Source organism: Aotus nancymaae, unplaced genomic scaffold (assembly GCF_030222135.1).
Source record: "Aotus nancymaae isolate 86718 unplaced genomic scaffold, 86718_ANA_hifiasm-v0.15.2.pri h1tg000001l, whole genome shotgun sequence".
NCBI lineage: Eukaryota > Metazoa > Chordata > Mammalia > Primates > Aotidae > Aotus > Aotus nancymaae.
In genome coordinates, this window is record NW_026988412.1 from 4,134,336 (window position 1) to 4,154,067 (window position 19,732).

General features: G+C 40.9%; 1 long non-coding RNA gene across 1 annotated transcript in view; it reads right to left on the minus strand.

Moving 5' to 3' along the window:
• The window catches only part of LOC135268838 (uncharacterized), a 49,151-nt gene that overhangs the window by 8,433 nt on the left and 20,986 nt on the right, over positions 1-19,732 (minus strand). The gene's annotated exons all lie outside the window — the stretch shown is intronic.

The following is a 19,732-nucleotide window of genomic DNA, read 5'->3' on the forward strand; positions in this document are numbered from 1 at the left end:
GTCCCTCAAGGCCTGAGGGCACATCGGCTGTTTGTCACATGCCTCACTCTGCCTGGCCCAGTGACTAGCACACAGGGGCCACGGACTGTTGACTGTGCTATGACGAGAGAAGAACAGGTGAAACCCAGGGACTTCAAGCTGTTTGTTGTCTTTTCTTAAAGACAAGTTGAAATTGTGTTTGGTTTATATTTGTTTCATTGGGAAACCCACTGATACACACAACTTACATGTATCTTCCATGTGGTGAACATGTATTTGTAAGTGAGTGTGTATGTGTGTAAATGTGTGTTTGTGTGTATATGCATATGTGCATGTTTTGTATAAGTGTGATTATGTGTGTAAGTATATAAAAAGTGTATATGTCTGTAAATAAATGTGTTTGTGTGGTTGTGGGGATATTTATGTACCTGAGTGTGCACATGTTGGTGTGTGTCTGCATGTGGATATTTACATGTGCTAGTGTGTAAATGTATGTCTGTGTGCATATGTGTTTATGTTTTTGTCTATGAGTACATATATGAATGCATAAATACCTGCATGCTTGCATGTGTGTCTACGGATGTGCCTGTGTATTTGTGTGTGTGTGTGTGTGTGTGTGTGTGTGTGTGTGTGTGTATCTGAGAGCATACACAAAACCCATGCAAGAGGCTGGCAGTGGGTCTGCAGGACTGGGCCAGGAGGCATCCTGCCTTCATTGGCGATTCCTCCAGCGTCCCAGTGAAGCCATCCTGACTTCCTCTCCAGGACGAGGAGCTAAGCAGAGGTCAAGTGACTTGCCCCAGACCCCACAGCAAGTCGGCGGTGGCTCTGCGAGGGTCTGATTGCCAGGCTCACGCCCCTCTGCAGGCCGAGCTGCCTCGCTGTGGCATGTTGGCACCCAGCCCAGGCCGCATCGCCCGGGCTCTGAGAGCTCCCATTGTGGCCGAGAAGTGGCCGAGTGCCATCGCCCGGCATCCGCAGGTGACGGCCGAAGGAGGAGTGACTCCCGAGGCGACAGGAAAAGGGCACCCCTCATTTTGTGTGGCTAAAGGGTTGGAAATAACAGACGTGTAAAAACGGGAGGGGGAGAAAGGAAACCAAAGCTAATGAGGAATAATGAAGACGTAGAGAGGGACACACACGGAGAACGGCCCAGCAACAGGAAGCAGAGCCAGCCGGAGGCCGCCGGCTCAGGAAATGTTTTGTTTCCTCCTTTAATTGGTGACCCCGCTCGGAGTTGCTGGAAATGGGCACAGCTCGAGAGACTCGAGTGTGGCTGTGCAAACAATGGGCCGCTGAATGGCCTGGAAAGGCAGCCAAGGGCGGGCGCAGTCCCAGCGCCGTGGATCTTAGAGTGACTCTGCTGGGCACAGAAGGAGGGCTTGAAACTCTCCTGACCTGGGCTCTCCTGGAAACCCACCTGCACAGAGGTGCCTGTGGGTGGGAGAGCTCTCCATGAGAGATGCCCGAACGCCACTGGAAACAGAGTTACGTGAAGAAAATTGCATTCACCAGAGCATGTCTCAGCTAGTGTGGCCAAAGGGGATTTTTAAAATAAGCTTCTAGGGGTAGAGAATCAGAGTTCCCAGGGGTCAAGCTTAGGTAACACAGGCGGTCAGTGAACTTCGCCCAGAGCAGATGGTGCTGGCTGAGAGCAGGCTTTTGTTTTATGGGCTGGGGCTTGTGACTTAGGGACTGGACACAGTCACCTGGGATGGCAGGGACCCGCCAAGCCACCACCAGCCGTTGCTGCCCAGCACCCCTCCCGGACACCTCTCCTCAAATGAACAAATATTTAAACATCCGTTGAAAGGAGCTCCAAATTATCTCCTATATCTGAGCTTGGCCGAAAGCAGAACTTGTTCTAATACAAGGAAAATTAATCCAAAGTAGAAATCTCAAAAAGGGGCAAATTGTAGATACAGACAGGGCATACTATGTGTCTTCCTCTTCTCCTAAGACGCCTTGAACATGATAAGGAGGAATCAAAATATAAAAATCTCTTAAGAGCAAAAGACAACAGGAAATCAAGAAGCAAAGGATGGGAGGTTTCTAAAAGATAATGCTAGGGCCTGAGTGGCCAGAGCGTGTTGATGAACAAGCCTGTGTGAGGGAAATGGTGGCTCAGAAGGCACAGTGGGGAACTGCAGGGAAAGGGCCACCCTGCCAACAGAATGCAGGCTCCGCAGCCAGCAGACCAGGGCTGAGCAAGTGAGGAAAAGAGACTGCCAAAAAGGAGAGGAATTGAAACCCTACTCCCAACCCACTGCACCATTCATTTCTTACACCCTGCCCTACTTTCCCTCCAAGTCTGAGCACAAAGAGGGCAGGCTGCCCACCCAGCTTCTACCTCTGGCTCCTATGGAAGAGAAAGACAACAGCGACAACAAAGCTTTCTTTTCTAAATTGAACACGCTTTCTAGGAGTTAGGAGTCAGGACTCCTAGAGTGTATACCAGCACCCACGCCCATGCCCTCCTCATTCTGGCATTTGGAGGTCCCTGGGCCCAAAACCTCCTTCCCTGCCTTTTCTCCCTAATGTGAAGCCTATCAGTCAGTTAGCCCTACCCTCGTGCAGGCACCCCACCCAAGCCACACAACTAATGGCAGCGAGAGTGCACACCAGCTACCTAGAAAAATGGATCCATGTCCTCCTTCTTAAAAATGAACACCGAAACAGATCTCCAGGAATATGGAGAATACTAACTACTACGTGAAGTAGAAGCACCAAACAGAAATAAATGACGTCGAGGAAAGAGACACAATTGAGGCAACCAAAGAAGACTTCAGAAAAAGAAAAAAACCTCTAGTTAGTGACTTCAGAAGGATTTGAGATCATATCACATCTACAAAACAAGAATGAATTGCTCTAAAAATGGAACAAGAAATAAGAAAGAGCTCTTGGAAATTAAAAATATGTTTTCTGGTTTTGAAAATCAGATGGAAGAGTTGAGAAATAATGCCAAGATCATTTCCTAGAATCCAGAGCAAATATACAGTGGCCAAAATCATAATAGAGAAGGTACAATGCATAGAGAATCAATCCAGGAAAATGATCTGAGAATTAGTAGTTTCAGATGACATGCGGGGACGGCAGGGTAGTGGGGAAGGGATTATCAAAGACAGGCAGTAAGAGAAGAAAGGCTACCAGAGAATTTAATCTGAGTCTCCATCTCTAAGTGGCCCACAGCATGCCAGCAAAATGAGTGAAAAAGGATTCATAACTGTGTACATACCTATGAAATATCAGAATGCCAAGGATATAAAGAATATATAAAACGCTTAAAGATAGAAAAGTCAGGTCATATGCAAAGGCTTGAAGCTCATACTAACATCAACAATACTGGGTGTTATTAGACAATGCAAAAAAATTACTATCAGAAAATTAATTTACAATAATTTCACACTCAAGTTTCTATCAGAAAATTAATTTACAATAATTTTATACTCAAATTAACATATGCAAGAATTTTATACCCAACCAAACTATTATTAAATCTGAGACAAAATAAGCCCATTTGTAACCATTCAAGGACTCAGAAAGTAAATCTCCTAATCTTTTCCATGGAAATTACTTAAGGCTGTGCCACAACAAAGAAGAATAGAAATTAAGAGACTGAAAGTGTCGCATACAAAAAAAAAAAATTAGAATTTAGAAGTGCAACTAGAAGAAATGGAAGGGTTAGAGTTGTAAAGTAGGTCTATAAAGCAAAAATCCAAGTCAAAAGAGAAAATAAGTAGGCTCCAAAAAGAATATATTTATGAAAGACTGGGATGAAACCAACTAATAAAATCAGTAAGAAGTTTAAAAATAGCTGTGATACAGTGACATATCTCTACAAGAAAAAAAAAATATGGTAGTTCTTTCTTATTCTCAGGGAATATGTTCCAAGAACCCCAGTGGTTACCTGAATCCACAGACGGTACTAAACCCTATGTATACTGTTTTTTCTATACATATCTATGACAAGGCTTAATTTATAAATTAGGCACAGTAAGAGATTAACAACAAAAACTAATAATAAAATAGAAAAAGTATAACTATATGCTATAATAAAAATTAGGTGAGTGTGTTCTCTCTCTTTCTCAAAATATAAAAACAGTTGACTGCAGGTAACTAAAACTGCAGAAAGCAAAACCTGAGATAAGAGGAGGAGTGCTAGAGAAACAAAACTGCACAAGAGAATCAAGCTCCTGCTTCGAAACAGACTACCCTGTGACATGATTGAAATCAATGGTGTGTAACAAGGGGACTCCATTTGCCACTGGTACTAGAAACATTCTCCTTTGAGTCATGTAAGATTCTTGGCATGGAACTCATCAAGAAAAAAAGGCAACACCACTTGGCCTTGCAATTCAAGGTAGACATAAAGGCATAATAATCTATACTTAGTTTATTGGTTTTCAATTTTTAGAACCAACTCACAGAAAAAAAAGATTACTCAGATGTTATTATGGAATGTAAATGTTAGCAACATAAATACTGTAAAAGTGAAGACAGAACTGAAAATACATATAGAAAAGTACAGAGAAGGTGGAGAAGAAGGGAGGGAAAATATCTCATCTTAGACTATAAAGAATCAGAAATACAAACTACCATCAGAAAATACTATAGACACCTCTATGCAAATCAACTAGAACATCTAAAAGACATGGATAAATTCCTGGACACATACACCCTCCCAAGACTAAACCAGGAAGAAGTTGAATCCCTGAATAGACCGATAACAAGTTCTGAATAGTTCAACCATTGTAGAAGACAGTGTGGCAGTTCCTCAAGGATCTAGAACCATTTGACCCAGCAATCCCATTACTGGGCATATACCCAAAGGAATAAAAATCATTCTGCTATAAAGACACATGTACATGTATGTTTATTTCAGCACTATTTACAATAACAAAGACGTGGAACCAACCCAAATGCCCATCAATGATAGACTGGATAAAGAAAACGTGGAACACAAACACCATGGAATACTATGCAGCCATAAAAAAGGATGAGTTCATGTCCTTTGCAGGGACATAGATGAAGCTGGAAGCCATCATCCTCAGCAAACTAACACAGGAACAAAACCAAACACCACATGTTCTCACTCATAAGTGGGAGTTGAACAATAAGAACACATGGACACAGGGAGGGGAAAAACACATACCGGGGCCTGTTGGGGGTAGGAGGGATGGGAAGGGAGAGCATTAGGACAAATATCTAGTGTGTGCAGGGCTTAAAACCTAGATAATGGGTTGATACGTGCAGCAAACCACCATGCACATATGTACTTATGTAACAAAACTGCACATTCTGCACATGTATCCCGGTACTTAAAGCAAAAGAAAATAAAAAAAGAAGGAAACAGGATAGAGTGTCTGTACTTGATGGAACAAGAAATAGAAATCCATATATTTTGCTTAAAATTAACTATAAATTTAAAACTAAATCTTTGTTTGGGCTAACTCAGAAGCAGATCCTAAATTAAGGATTCAGCCGCAGGTGGTTTATTTGGAAGGTGAAGAAAACATCAGAGAGGAATAGAGAGGTGGGATAGGGAAAGGAAGCAGCCTTGAAAGGGCCCATTATCCAACCTGCCATCCCTGCAGGCAATCGCTGCCTGGGTGGGAAGTCAAGCTCAGGTCAATAAATGCAGGTGCAGCCAGCTGGAAATCGGGCCAGTGCCCCCAAAGTGGTAAGGACAGTGGGATATGGGTGCAGCAACCACAGCCACCATGTAGGTCTATTACAAATTAGAAAGGGAGGCACATTTCTAAGTAAGCATGTGCCATACCATCATCTAGAACATATCTAGGTAATAAATGAGACAATGGCAAAGCAGAGGAAGGTGAAGCTAAACGCTTACAAGAGGGGATAGAGGAGATAAGCTGATTCACCCTGAGGAATCAGTTCAGGCTAAGAGATTGGAGGAGCAGCTGTGAAAGAGAAAGGATTGAGGTCTGAAGATCTCATGAAGAAGGTGGAAAACTTCAAGGGGCAGCTGACTGAGCTCTGTTTAAGGAGCAGCCAGAATGCTGAGGGAAGGAAGAGGGAAATGGAGTCAGATAGTGGAGGGAGAAGGACTTGGGGCTGCCTTTCCATTTCCCAGAATTAGGGCTACCTTCCTCTTTTCCCAGCAGTAATTCTAACTCAGATCTGCAACCACTTCTTTTGCTGAAATCCCTACCTCTGGCTAAGAGTAAGCACTCAATGAGTATTTGCTGAATGGCTGAATGAATGAATGTGAATCCTTTCAGAGTATAACCAGATAGTTCAACTGCAAAACACCCTTTATGAACTGAAACTGGTTGCACCTTGTGAGGTGCCTGGTTGAGACATTCTGTTTTACCATAGCCATTCTGCTGTTACTAATAACCACAAACATACAATAAACCCTTAGATCTGAGGCAAGGATTGGCGTCTAAGTAGTTATTTGGGAGATGACTTCAAGAAACATGGGTAGGGGAGTGAGGAAATAAGGCGAGGAAGAGTGCCAATGAGCAAGTTAGTGCTATGATCAATGGAGGCACAGTCTTTCCAGCATGGGAATTTGGGGAGATGGTGTAATACATGAAGGTGGATTGTTGATCCACAAATTCCCATCCATCAGTGGTTGAGAGCTGCTTCCAATGGATCAACCCTTTCCTTCTCCCGACCCCCACTCCACCCAAACCCCACCTCCAGCCCTCCCTACCCACAGTAGAGCATGCTTCCCAAGCTCCAGGAAGCCCCAGGTGAAGACGTACATATATGCTTGAGGAGGAAGCCATTGATAGTGAAAACTAAGGGGATATGAATGGAGCACTGACCACATTTGCTACAGATTACTGAATGCCAGGCACATTGAACAAGAAAAAGAAAAAGAAAAGAGCTAGCCAGGCTAAAAAACTGAATGAAGGCCAGTACACCAAGAATATAATGAACAAGAAGGAGAATGGCAAAATTAAGCCGGAAAACTGGTAAGAATCGCAGAGGGCCCTGTCAGCCAAGTGTATTAATTGGGATTGGCTACATTATGCCAACCAGTAACAATTGAGAGGGAGAAAAAACAGCACAGATATCAGAGAACAGAAAAAATCTGGGAGTCATAGTGGACCCTAAGCTCAATAAAAGTTATAAAAGTAGCATGTGAGGATTACGCCCTTAGGAGCACCTGCACGTGTATGAAATGTTAGGGGTCAAGGATCCACGCTTCTGTTTTAAATGGGCTTGGTTGAGCTCTAATTGTTTCTAGATTTAGTCTTCTCACTTTAAAGTGTGTGAGGAAAAAAACGGTAGAGGAGATTTGGCAAAGAACAGTGAAGAAAAAAGTTGAGTTTGTAGAACCAGCCCAGGAAAAGAAAGACAAAGTAACTGTCTACAAACCTATCAAAGTTTACTGTGAAAGGAACCCCAGCCAGAGGAGGTTGCTTCATTCACAGCAGAGATGGTGACAAGAACCCTGAAGTCTGATTATCTCTGTCCTCAGAATCCAGTCCCCATGATGCCGTCTGTGCCACCTTGATCATAATCTCGGTGGTGTTTATGGTTCCCCTGGGTTGGCACAGGGTACCTTGTTGGACCAACGATTCAGTTCAGACTTCCTTCAGCTTCCCCATGGAGTCATGGGAGGGTTTAGGGGGCTTGCCTGCCCCTAGATGAATAAGTTGCAGCCCCTCCCCTAGAAACCTCCAATAGCAGGAGAAAATACCACGTTTGAGTAGTCTGGATGTTTACCAATCTAAAGATGAGGAATTGATAAGACAGGGACATGAAACCCTTTCTGTTCACACAATTTCGTGGGCACTGAACTGTAGTCATGAGTCAGAATCCTACATTTTTCATTAAGAGTCTGTAGAGAAATCTCCAAAAAGATTTTCATCTTCTGATTTTTCGGTCCAGTTTCCAAACATCTTCACTGTGGTCAGGAGGAAAGAATGCAGTTTAAATAATAAGAATAATATCAATAATAATAATCACTGTGAACTTCCATCAAGTGAGGCTAAGCAGCAGACACTGTGCTGTACATCTGTTCCCATACATCTACTGTTGCATGAATAAACCACTCCAAAATTTGGTGGCTTTTAAAAACATCATTTATTTTGTCTATGAATCTGGCATGTCAGCCTGGACCAGTGAGAAACATCATCTTTGCTTTATCTAGTGTCAACTGGGGAAGCTCAAATAGAGGCTAGGAGTTCATTTCCAGGATGGTTCATTTCTGTGGCTGGTGAGTTGGCGCTGGCTGAGACCTCAAGCAGGGTGAGAGGCCGGGATTCTGTTTCTTTCTATGTGGGCCTCTGCATGAGCCACTTTGGCTTTCTCACAATATGGTGGCTGGTTTCAAAAGCAAACAGGACAAGAGGAGCAGGTGAGAACTGTATCACCTTTTATGATCTAGCCGTAGTGTCACATAGTGTCATTTCCACCATAGATTTGAGTTCAGATATAAGACGGTGGAACACAGAGCTCATCTCTTGATGGGAAGAGTATCAAAATCACATTGAAGGCAACCATGGGGATTGAAAATATTGTTGTGGCCATTTTTAGAAAACATAATCTTCCACAAAGGCATTATTCCATTTTGTTCTCATGGAATCCCTGTAAGGCAGATAGTGTTAGCTTTCCCTTTACCAATGAAGAGACAAAGAACTTTTGTGACTTCCCTCTGATCAAAGCACTATCATTTGCAGACCTAATCCTAATTCTCTGTGGCCCACAATCCTTCCTCCTTAGATTCTATTATATGCCATCTTCCACAAACAGCTACAACTTCTGACTTGGAGCAATGGAATTAGAGCCAACTCTGTCACTTAGCTTTGTGATTTTGAGTCAATTCTCCACGTCTTTGGTTCTCAATCGCCTTTTATATGAAATGGGAGCTAAGAACACCCTTGTTAATAATGCTCTAAGTCTGTTTCATGATTAGATGAGGTAACACAAGCTGAGTGATGCAAAGCAAATCAGGTGATCTTAAATATTTGGAGATATTAAATCTCATGTAGTTAGTATTACTTAACATTCAGTAGAACTCTTAGAGTCACCACCAATCTGATGATTTCAGCTAGTACCCAACTGTTATCAGTTAGGCTGACATTGGACTTCTAGTCAGAGACACCAAATCATTGTGGTTCAAAGAGATGAGCTGTTTGTTATTGCTCACATTAGAGTTTGGAGATATTCCAGGGCTGATTTGAAAGCTCCCCCATATCATCAATCCCAGGCTATGGCTCTCTTTTTGCTGCCATTTGTAGACTACAGCCTCCATTTTCAAGTCATCTCATGGTCACAAGATGGCTGCTAGAGCCATCTACTATCTCCAAGTCCATGACTAGCAGAAGGAGGAAGGGGTAACAGCAAGAAGACAACTCCCAGTTGAATAATCCCTTTAGTGATCTTTCCCGGAAGTGCCACCCAGTTACTCCTACTCATGTCACATTGGCCTACTTTCTCCTCAAGGGAGGTTGGAAAACTACGTTTTTCAACATTATTATAGAGATTCTATTAGTAAACCGGGAACCATGAGAGTGGATGTTGTAGGTGACGTGTCACCTACAATAGCCTGTCACTAATCTGTCCTCCTTAAGTGTTGTCTTACTCTACCCTATCCTGATTCACTGTTGCTTAAACGTAGCTCCAAAAACTAGTGGCCTAAGACTAACATTAATTTTTCTCACAAATCTGTATTTAGGGCAGCGTTTGGTGGGGATGGCTCATCTCTGCTGCATACAGTATCAGCTGGGGTCGTTCAGTGACCACTGGAGGATCGACTCACTAACATGCCTGTCAGCTGAGATCTCAACTGAGTCGAAGGCTGAGCTCCTTGGCTTCTCTCTATGGGGGCTTCTCTATGGGGCTAGGCTTCTTCACAACATGGTGGCTGGATTCTAAAGACAAGGATCCTGAGAGAAAGCCAGGCAAAAGTTGTATAACCTTTTACTACACAGCCTTGGAAGCTACGTGGCACCACTTTCACTATGCTTAATTCATTGAGGCCATTGCAAAGGCCCATCTGAGGGGATGAAAATGCTACCTCTTGATGGCGGAGCAAAATCCTGAAAGAGCATATGAAATGGAAAATATTGTTGCAGTTATTTTTAGAAAATAACATTTTCTGTGACTTAAAAAAATCAAAATTACAATACAGTTTTCTCCTACGGTAGGCCATATCATCTCAAGATTTCAATGAAGGAAACACCCCTCCAACATGACAATGTGATACCATCCTGAGATTCATTTAAATTTGAAGGTAAAAGTCCCACTGGGAGTCACGCTTGTCCTTAGATGGGCTCTAGTTTGAAATTAGCTGAGATATGGCCCAGTTTACAATCAAAACTCATGAGACAAGTGATATGAGATCGAATTCTCAGCAACCACAGGCAAGTGGTAGTCTTCCTGGGATAGTAAAGTATAGAATTGAGTTAGGATAGGAGAGTGAAAGGTTCATGTGGACAGACAAAAATGCCTAGTGCCCAAGAACCATTTACTTTCTTCATCAACCCATTAAGAAAATGTTCCAAGAGCCCTCAGATTAGGGCATGTCCTGCAACCACTAAATTGAATTTGACACAACTGGTTGGAAAGGCAAATATCAAAAATTCTCAAGCTAAGTTCAATAAGTTTCAGCAAAAGCATGACCTTCAAATGTTATTGGACCTTCTCTGGAGTAAGAGATGAGATTTATATCACAATGCAATACACATATGCTTTTAATATAGATATTAAACAATTGTATAAAATAATTCTTACACTTACCATATATAACAAGCCTGATATTTTCTATTTGACTCTATTTTGTTCTACTCTGTTCAACTTCACTAGTTAAAACATCAAAACTGGCCATAATCCAATGAACTGATTTCACAGCCTACTAATGAATTATGGAAATCACTTGAAAAATACTGAGCTAACCCAGGCATGGTGGCTCACACCTATAGTCCCAGCTACTCAAGAGGCCGAGGTGGTGAAACTGGCCCAATTGTCCCATAGAATTGCTGTTCATTGGTTTGTTTTTTGTTTTTGTTGTTTGTTTGTTTGTTTGTTTTGTTTTTGGGGGGTTTTTTTGGATAAACATAGAAATTGACTTTCTTGGTCTTAAAGCTTGAAACGCATTTGTCTTATCTGAATCCCTTCCTCAGAAAACCAACTGCCAGACCTCCCAGATAGTATCAAGGAACTGAAACTCACCAGATCACTGCATTGGACAATGAGACACCAGACCCTTCACTCGTCGTAATTGCCTAACTGACCACCTGCTTCCTGTGGACGGACTCCTCTTCCTTACCCCTCCTTAATTGTTGTTTGCCCACACTTAGTTACATTCCTTCCCCGTGATATAAACCCCCAATTATAGTTGGTCAGTGAGATAGATTTGAGACTGAGCTCCCATCTCCTTGACTGCAGCACCCTATTAAAGCCTTCTTCCTTGGTAATACTCATTGTGTCAGTGATTGGCTTTTGGTGCAGGGAGCACCGGCACCTAGACCAAACCCCTGGTGTTTTGATAACAGCTGGAGGATCACCTGAGTGCCCAGGAGTGAAAGACAAGCCTGGGCAACAGAGAAAAATGAAAGAAAGAAAAGAAGGAAGGGAGGGAGGGAGGGAGGGAGGAAGGAAGGAAGGAAAGAGAAAAGGAAGGAAAGAAAGAGAAGAAAGAAAGAAAGAAAGAGAAAGGAAGGAAGAAAGGAAGGAAGGAAGGAAGGAAGGAAGGAAGGAAAAACCGAGCTGTTTTGTTTCTTATTACATCAAACTAAAACTCACTCCCCACTTGGATTTCACCAATTCTTAGTGAATGGTGTACCCATACAATGAAGACAAGTCACACAATGATTAAAGCAATAGAATTTTAACCATAGTTTGCTCTACCCAAATGCAAAACAAAAAAAATCCTTTTTTTTAACTGGTCATAAAACATAGGGAACTTCCAGTTATACCTCAAAGGTTAAACAAAAGTATTTATTAGTGTACCTTCCTCAAACCCTTCTAAAATGATTTAAAGTGGGTTGGGGTGGGGCAACAGGGATTAAAAAGAGACAAGGAGAATGAGAAAGTAAACTGTAGCAACAAAATTTGGGGAGGTGGTAGAGAGCAGATGAAGGGGTTGCAGCAAACAACAGACTTACTGACTTATGCACACCTGAGAAAGATAACTCTAACCTGGTCATGGGAATGCCCAGAAGCAAAACCTCAGAACCCATGAAGTCTAAAATTCTGGAGGCACCTACTCCAGAGAATGGGAGCCTAGCTGGGCCTGAATTGAATGTAGGGAGATTGGATGCAAACCTATGAAGGAAGATACAATTTCAGAGAGCTGCATCTCCCTCACTCTGTTAGAATACTGAGATTGACTCTCTTGGAGATTAAAGTAGAAGGTCTCTGGGCTGGGAGATAACAGGCACATGGGAGGGCAGGTGTCCATACTACAAATAGTTTTGTGTGGAATTTCCATACTGAATATTGGAACCCTCAACCCTATTTACCACCAGACTCGCTGGCCACTAAATATACCGACCAAAAGGAAATAAGATTATTCTCTGGGAAATTTGACCAACACAAGAGAGAGGACCTGGACCCTGACATCAGGAGTTTTCCTATGATGACTTGAAAAGATTACCACACAGTGGAACCCGTAAGTGATAAGCTTCAACTACATGCACAAAATTTCCAATCCACTTTTCAGTGCTCCACTTTTAAATTTGAGCAGACAGCCAAGGAGGCCCAGACATATAAGAAAGATTCTAACATGAAACACATCCCCCACCACCAAGAAAAAAACAGCAAAAAGTAAATTAGAGGAAACAGAGCCCATGTAGAAAGACAAAAAATATGCCAGAAAAGTATCAATATTTTCAGAGAAATCAAAATAAGCTATTATATCAGTAAATCAAAAACAAAATTCTGTAGAAAGGGAACAATCAGAGAACAAAAAATAACCTCTTAGGAATTTAAAAATATGCTAGACATGGTGGCACATGCCTGTAGTCCCAGCTACTGAGGAGACTGAGGCAGGAGGACCACTTGAGGCCAGGAGTTCAAGGCTATGGTCCACTATATGATCACACTTGTGAATAGTCACTGCACTCCAGCCTAGGCAGCATAGCAAGCCTCTGTCTCTTAAAAAAAAAAAATTAAAAATATAATAATAGAAAAAAAAACTTGGTAGAAGTTTGGGAAGTATAGTTAAAAAAAAAATGAGAGAGAATTTAAATTTTAAAATCACTTTAAAATTAGAAGATCAGTCCAGGAGGCTCAATAATTTTTTCCCAAAAAGCAGAAAGAACCAAATTACAGTTCAAGGAGCTTCCAGGGTGGCCAGGGGAAGCAGGTCAGCAGAGAGGTCTGCAATCTTGGGACAGGAGGATGGGGACATCCAGGAGGGGTGTCATCAAGATGATAAAACTGTTCCCAAAATACTTGAATATCCTGAGGCAGGAGACTGGCAGGACTTATTTTCGAGTCACAACCTCACTGATGGAAGCAAGATCTAGGCAGAAGAGAATGCAGGGAAGAAGCCACCCAAAACCAGCAGACAGCAACAAGAGCAACCTCCAGTTGGCCTCACTGTTCATTACCGTGAAGACACTTCCACTAGTGCCATGACAGCTTGTAAATGCCATGGCAACAGCCTGGAAGTTAACTTAAATGGTTCCTGAAAATTACAGCCTCTTTTCCAGAAACTTCTGAATAACCCAGTTCTTAATTAGCATGTGATTCAAAGTGAGTATAAATACAGCTGCCAGTGTACACTGCTGATGCTGAGCACACTACCTTAGAGCCAGCCAGCACTTGTTAAAAATTGCTTTCTCTCACCACTGACTTTGAATCCTTTCCTGAGTGAAGGCAAGAACCCTTCCATGCCAAGTCCCAATCTTGAAGCTTCTCTGTCCTGCATCATCTTGAGAAGAAACAGGCTCCCAGAAGAAAGCTTGAAAATGAATGAGTGATTTTCTTTTAATAATAATCAAATGTTTTTTTAAAAATAGACTATTATTAACTTCGGAGGAGAAGCTGTACATGAATGGAAATGTAAGTCTATACAGCCCATAGTACGGCTTGGCTGCAAGTGGTATTCACCTAGAGTCATAATAACGTGCATATCTCACAGTGACTAATGATATGACCACAGTGGAATGATGAGGGATGGAAAGGAGGTATGGAAAGGGTCTGAATCCTCATCTTCCACAGCAGGAAGTCAATATATAATATCTAAAACTGAACAATAACAAATAACCGTAAAATCACTCAGTTTGAGATGGAGTAATAAATATCCATCCTGGCTTTGCTCTTCATTGGCTGTTACCAAATCTCTATGAAACCCAATCTCCTAATCCCTAAAATGGTGCTCTATGAGTTCAGAGCTGTTACCTTCTAATATTGGTAGGAGGGAGTGACAAGGTAGAATACCTCTCTTATTACCAACCTTATGGGACTGCACAATTTTTTAAACAATATACCTGTATGACTTTGTATTTGTGTAAAATATGTAGTTCAAAAAACCATTTACATTTATAAAATTTAAACTTAAAAACTAACAAAAGGAATTCAGGTATATGTAAAATAAAATGAAGAAGCTTTTCTGAAACTCATATCCCCAGAGATATAAGCTAACTGCTTACTATATGTTCCTTCATCTTTTGTTCAGAACACAGTTCAACTAAAACAGTACCACATTAAACCATATTGTAAAAATCCATTCTTCTCAAAGAGCAATATTCCTTGGATGTCTCTCTTTGTTGATACATGTGGGCAATCTCAAAAACACTATTGTGAGGACAATATTAATGACTGCCAGGCAGAGCCATTTTGGGGATTAAATGCTTATGAGACACTGAATGTGGAATCACTATGTAAATTATAAAGCAAGATAAGTAGTGTTGGTTATAGCTATAATTATAGTTAAAAATATAGAAAATTTGATCTGCAGCCAAAGTGCTTGATTAAGTGGTGTACTCCATGATCAGCAGATATTCTCATTCATCATACCCAGGGATCATAGAAATCACAGGAGAAGCTGCTGGGTTTTCAGAGCACACCTGAATTAGAGCATGCCATGCATTATTTAAAACCAGGAGAAACAGCCTAACAGATGTTCCAGATAACGGCTGTTTGTCATTGATATTATCTCCTTTGTCTGGGAACATGTACTCATGTTTATAGAAGCCCCTCTTTGGTTCCACATACTGCATAATGATGGAAATGATTATTTAAAAAGCAACTGCTGGACTCTACTTTTTCAACTGAGAATCTAGTGTGATCAAAACAGAACTTCGGGCTCACAGGCCAACTGGTCAGCCTGATGTGGTGCAAGAAGCAGTGTGCAACCCAGCTGTGCTCCTTATTAGCTGTTTCTAAATCTCCATGAACCCCAGTCCCTTTTTCCCTAAAGTGGTACTAACAAGACTTTCCTTTCAAATTTGTTACACAGATAAGAAATAAGATGCATGATGTGCCCGGCATATTGGAGGCATTTACTAAATCAAATCTATTCCTACTTTGTATGTATTTATGTGGAAGAAATGCTAGGAGACAACTTCATTTGCTGAAGCTAAAGCAATAAAAAGAATTAACTCCTAGACCCATCAAACTGAATTTGAATTCATCCAATACAATTTTACGTGTGTACACCTACCAATGACCAAAATCTATAGCAAGTAGACCATTTACTTTGGTGTCCAACCCAGGACTGAGTCCAGGCTCAGCAAACTTAGAAACAAGAGGCCTTGGGCAAATTACCTACTACCCTGAAGTTCAGTTTCCTCATCTGTAAAACAGGGATAATAATATACACTTTAGTGTATTGTTATAAAGACATAATGAAGGCATACTTGTAAAGTATCTATCACAGTTCCTGCTTCATTTTAAATGATCCATCAAACATAGCTATTGTTATTATAGGACTCAGATCCTCTTAATATCTCTCACTAACAGGAAGACACTACCTCAGGCATTTTCCAAGAGGAAACATACTTGCAGACTTGTAGACATTAGAGAGTTGACATGCTTTTATAATGAGAGAATAACAGAGGTTTTATGTCAGTATCAGTGTGTTGATGCATTATACCCCGCAGGTACAAAAGACTGTAAGTAACTTTCTTTTAAGGCTTTCATAGGTTTAAAATGAAAAGAGTTCTAACAGCAAATTGTTTTTATGCTCACTAAATTAACCAAAACAAAAGCAGCAAGAAGGAATAAAGGAAAAAGAAGTTTGTAAACCTTAGAATCTAGCCTTTACTCTGTTCTAATTCACTGAATGACCTTGGACAGCCCCCAAGTCTTTGTTTCTTTGCTTGCAAAATGAAAGTGTCCCTCTGTCCCTGCGAGAATTCAGCATTTTTCTGGCGGTCTTAGTCAGTGCAATGAGATGAGGAAAAGAACTTAAAGGTGAAAGAATGTTAAACAGTGGGTCAACATTGTGGTTATTTTGCAGACAATATAATTATCTACATAAAAAATTCTAGAAGATGTGCAGACTATTAGAATTAATAAAAGAGTTCAAGAAGATTTTCATATGTAAGACAAACACATTAAAAATTACTAATGTTCTTTCCTAGCAATAATGACCAATTCTTGGAATCAGAAAAGAAAAAATCTCTTTATCATAGCAAAACACTACAAGATGCCCAGGAATAAATTTAACAAAAGATACACACAACCTTTGTGAGGACAATTATAAAATGCTGTTAAAAGACATGAAATGAGACTGAGAAAATGTTGAGGTGAAAGGGGTCCCTGTTTGAGAAGACTCAATATTATAATGATAGTGATTCTTCCCAAAACTAATTTATAAATTTGACAGGGTTTCAATCAATACTCAAACTAAACTGTTTCTGAAATTTCATACACTGACTCTACAACTTATACAGAACCATAGTTTATAACCAAGAGTGATTCTTGCCCTTAGTGGACATTTGGCAATGTCTGGAGTCTAGGTGTAGAGACCAGAGATGCTGTTCATAATCCTACAGCACACAGGACAGATCCTACCACAAATAATCTAGACCCAAGTACCAATGATACCAAAGTTGGGAGACCCTAATATAAATAAGCAAAGGCTCTGGAATAGGTAAAGACTAATTTGAAAAAGAACACAATGGGAGACTTGCCTGCAGTTATCAGAACTTAATATAAAACATTAGTAAATATTAATAAAACTATGTGGAAGCAGTACAGGAATAGACATGTTTGTAAATGCAGCAGGATAGAACATTAAACCCACACGTAGATGGGATATGAAAGAGGGCAGCTGGACAGCCACTAGCTGTGTGGCCTTGAGCAAGTCACTTAAGCTCTCTGTGCTTCCTTCATTCCCTAAATGCAAAATGAAGATAAAAGTATTACCTCTCTCATAACTGGTGGGAAGATTTAATTTGATTAGTTAACCCAGGTAATATGTGAGAAGACAACCAGAACTCTGAGAAGACTGGTTATTGTTGATATTGTCTTCCTGGCTGGGCACAGTGGCTCACACTCGTAATCCCAGCACTTTGGGAAGCCAAGGCAGGAGGATTACTTGAGCTCAGGAGTTCAAGACCACCCTGGGCAACATAGTGAGACCCTATCTCTACAAAAAATACAACATTTAGCTGGGTATGGTGGCATGCGCCTGTGGTCCCAGCTACTCAGGAGGCTGAGGTGGGAGGATTGCTCAGGCCTGGGAAGCAGAGGTTGCAGTGAGCTGAGATCACCCCAGTGTGCTCCAGCACTGCACAAAGCGAGATCCAATCTCAAAAAAAAAACTGTCATCTTTCTAATCAAGGTTATGTGTTCTACTCACCTAAAGGATTGATTAGACTAGGGGGAGAAAAGCTAGTCAATTCTCAATTACCCACACTATTGCAAACAAGCAGTAACATGGAATACACACACTACAAACTAAAGACAATCTAAAACTGCACTACCCAAGACAATAGCCACTAGCCACGTGAAGCTATTTCAGTGTCAAAGAAAGTTTAAATTCAGTTCCTCAGTAGCACTAGCCACATTTCACGAGCTCAACGTTACATGCAGCCACCACTACCATACTGAACAGAACAGAGGATAAATAGGCCCATCGTAACAGTAGGTTCTGTTGGACAACACTGATCTAAAAGCCATATGTGAAAAATGTACCTTCCTACTTCTATATGACAAAATATGCATTCTCTAAGAACAGGCAAATAGGTTTCGGGGAGGTAGGTATGTCGCAGGTGAGAGGTCTTCCTTGGGTTACCATTACACATAGCAAATCACATATTCCTAAGTCATCTACTTTGGCTTCTTCTTTATTTAAAAATATTTTATTTTACATTTTAAAAACTTACTTCAATGGAACAGTCCTTTACTATGCAAATCTGGAAGTCAGGCACAGAGGCTCACATCTGCAATCCCAGCACTTTGGGAGGCTGAGGTGGGAGGATTGCTTGAGCCCAGGAGTTCAAGACTTGCCTGGGCAACATAGTGAGACCTCGTTCCTACAAAATAAATTAAAAATTAGCTGTGTATGCTGATACACGTTTATAGTCCCAGCTATTCTGGAGGCTGAGGTGGGGGGATTGCTTGAGCCCAGGAGTTCAAGTAAGTCATGATCACACCACTGCAGTCCAGACTGGGTGACAGAGCAAGATCCTGTCTCAAAACAAAAAAAGAAAAAAATAAAAATAAAAACTCATTTCTGTGAGAAAAAAAATCCAGTTTAAGACATTTGGATAGCTCAGCATTACCAATTAAGATGCCACTATCGGTGGCACTGTGACTCATAAGAGAGGGCCATGGTGCTTGGCTATTTGCACGTGAACATCCTGGTCTGAAGTCATTACAAATCCAGTATGTTTGCAACTCAGTAAGATGTCCTTACTTAGTTTTTCTATTACTGTTATCATGGTGGATCAAAACAGACAGATGCATTCACTGGTTCCCCTCTAACGATAATAAAAAGAAACAGTTTATAAAATCAGATTATATGAAAAATTGTCTAATGATAATAATTTATAAGCTCATTGTGGAATAATGATGTATTCAAGAGTTGTCGTTATATGATGAAAGAAAGGTAATATGAAAGATTTTCTCTGTGAAGAATGACTACAGATGAATTGCGCCGAGATACAATTCTCTGATAAGGGACAATAAGAACCTCTAGAACACTTAATAATAGACTACTCAGGGTGAATTGAGGATTGCAATAAAAGCCCATAAATTAAAAAGTTTCCATATGATTTCTGATAAAAGACATGCCAAGGTGAAATAAAGAATCATGGGAATCAACTGATATCCTGCCTGTAGCCAGTAGGTCGTGAATGAAAAATTTCTGGGAAACTGTAAAATATAATTTCTTGAGCTAGGAATTTTTAAAACCTGGGTTTCAAGTGTATCTTCTTAGAATTCTTTTGCTAGGAAAAATAAAATTTTAGAAAAGAACAAGTGAGGTTTCAATGCAATTCAAACTGCATCCCTTCTCATGTCAAGACTGGGGAAAACATGGTAGATGGTGTCTGCAATATAAGCACATCTGGTTAATCTGTTGGAAGTGAATGACTTCCACAAGCTCACATTTTTTTTAACAGATGAAGAACCAGGGCATAAATGAGAAAACTAGGTGACAAGAAAGCTAACTAAAGTGCCCCAGGTCACATATATACAAAGTGGTGAAGCCACAATTTTAACCGCAGCAGGTTGACTGTAGGTTGAGAGCTTGTGATCATCACTCTACAGTTGCCTGAAAGCAACACATCTGTCCCAAGCCGCACTTAGGCAGCAGCCAATAGGATGAGGGGAAGCCAGACATTCTTCAGTATAAAGTTCTTCAAGACACATC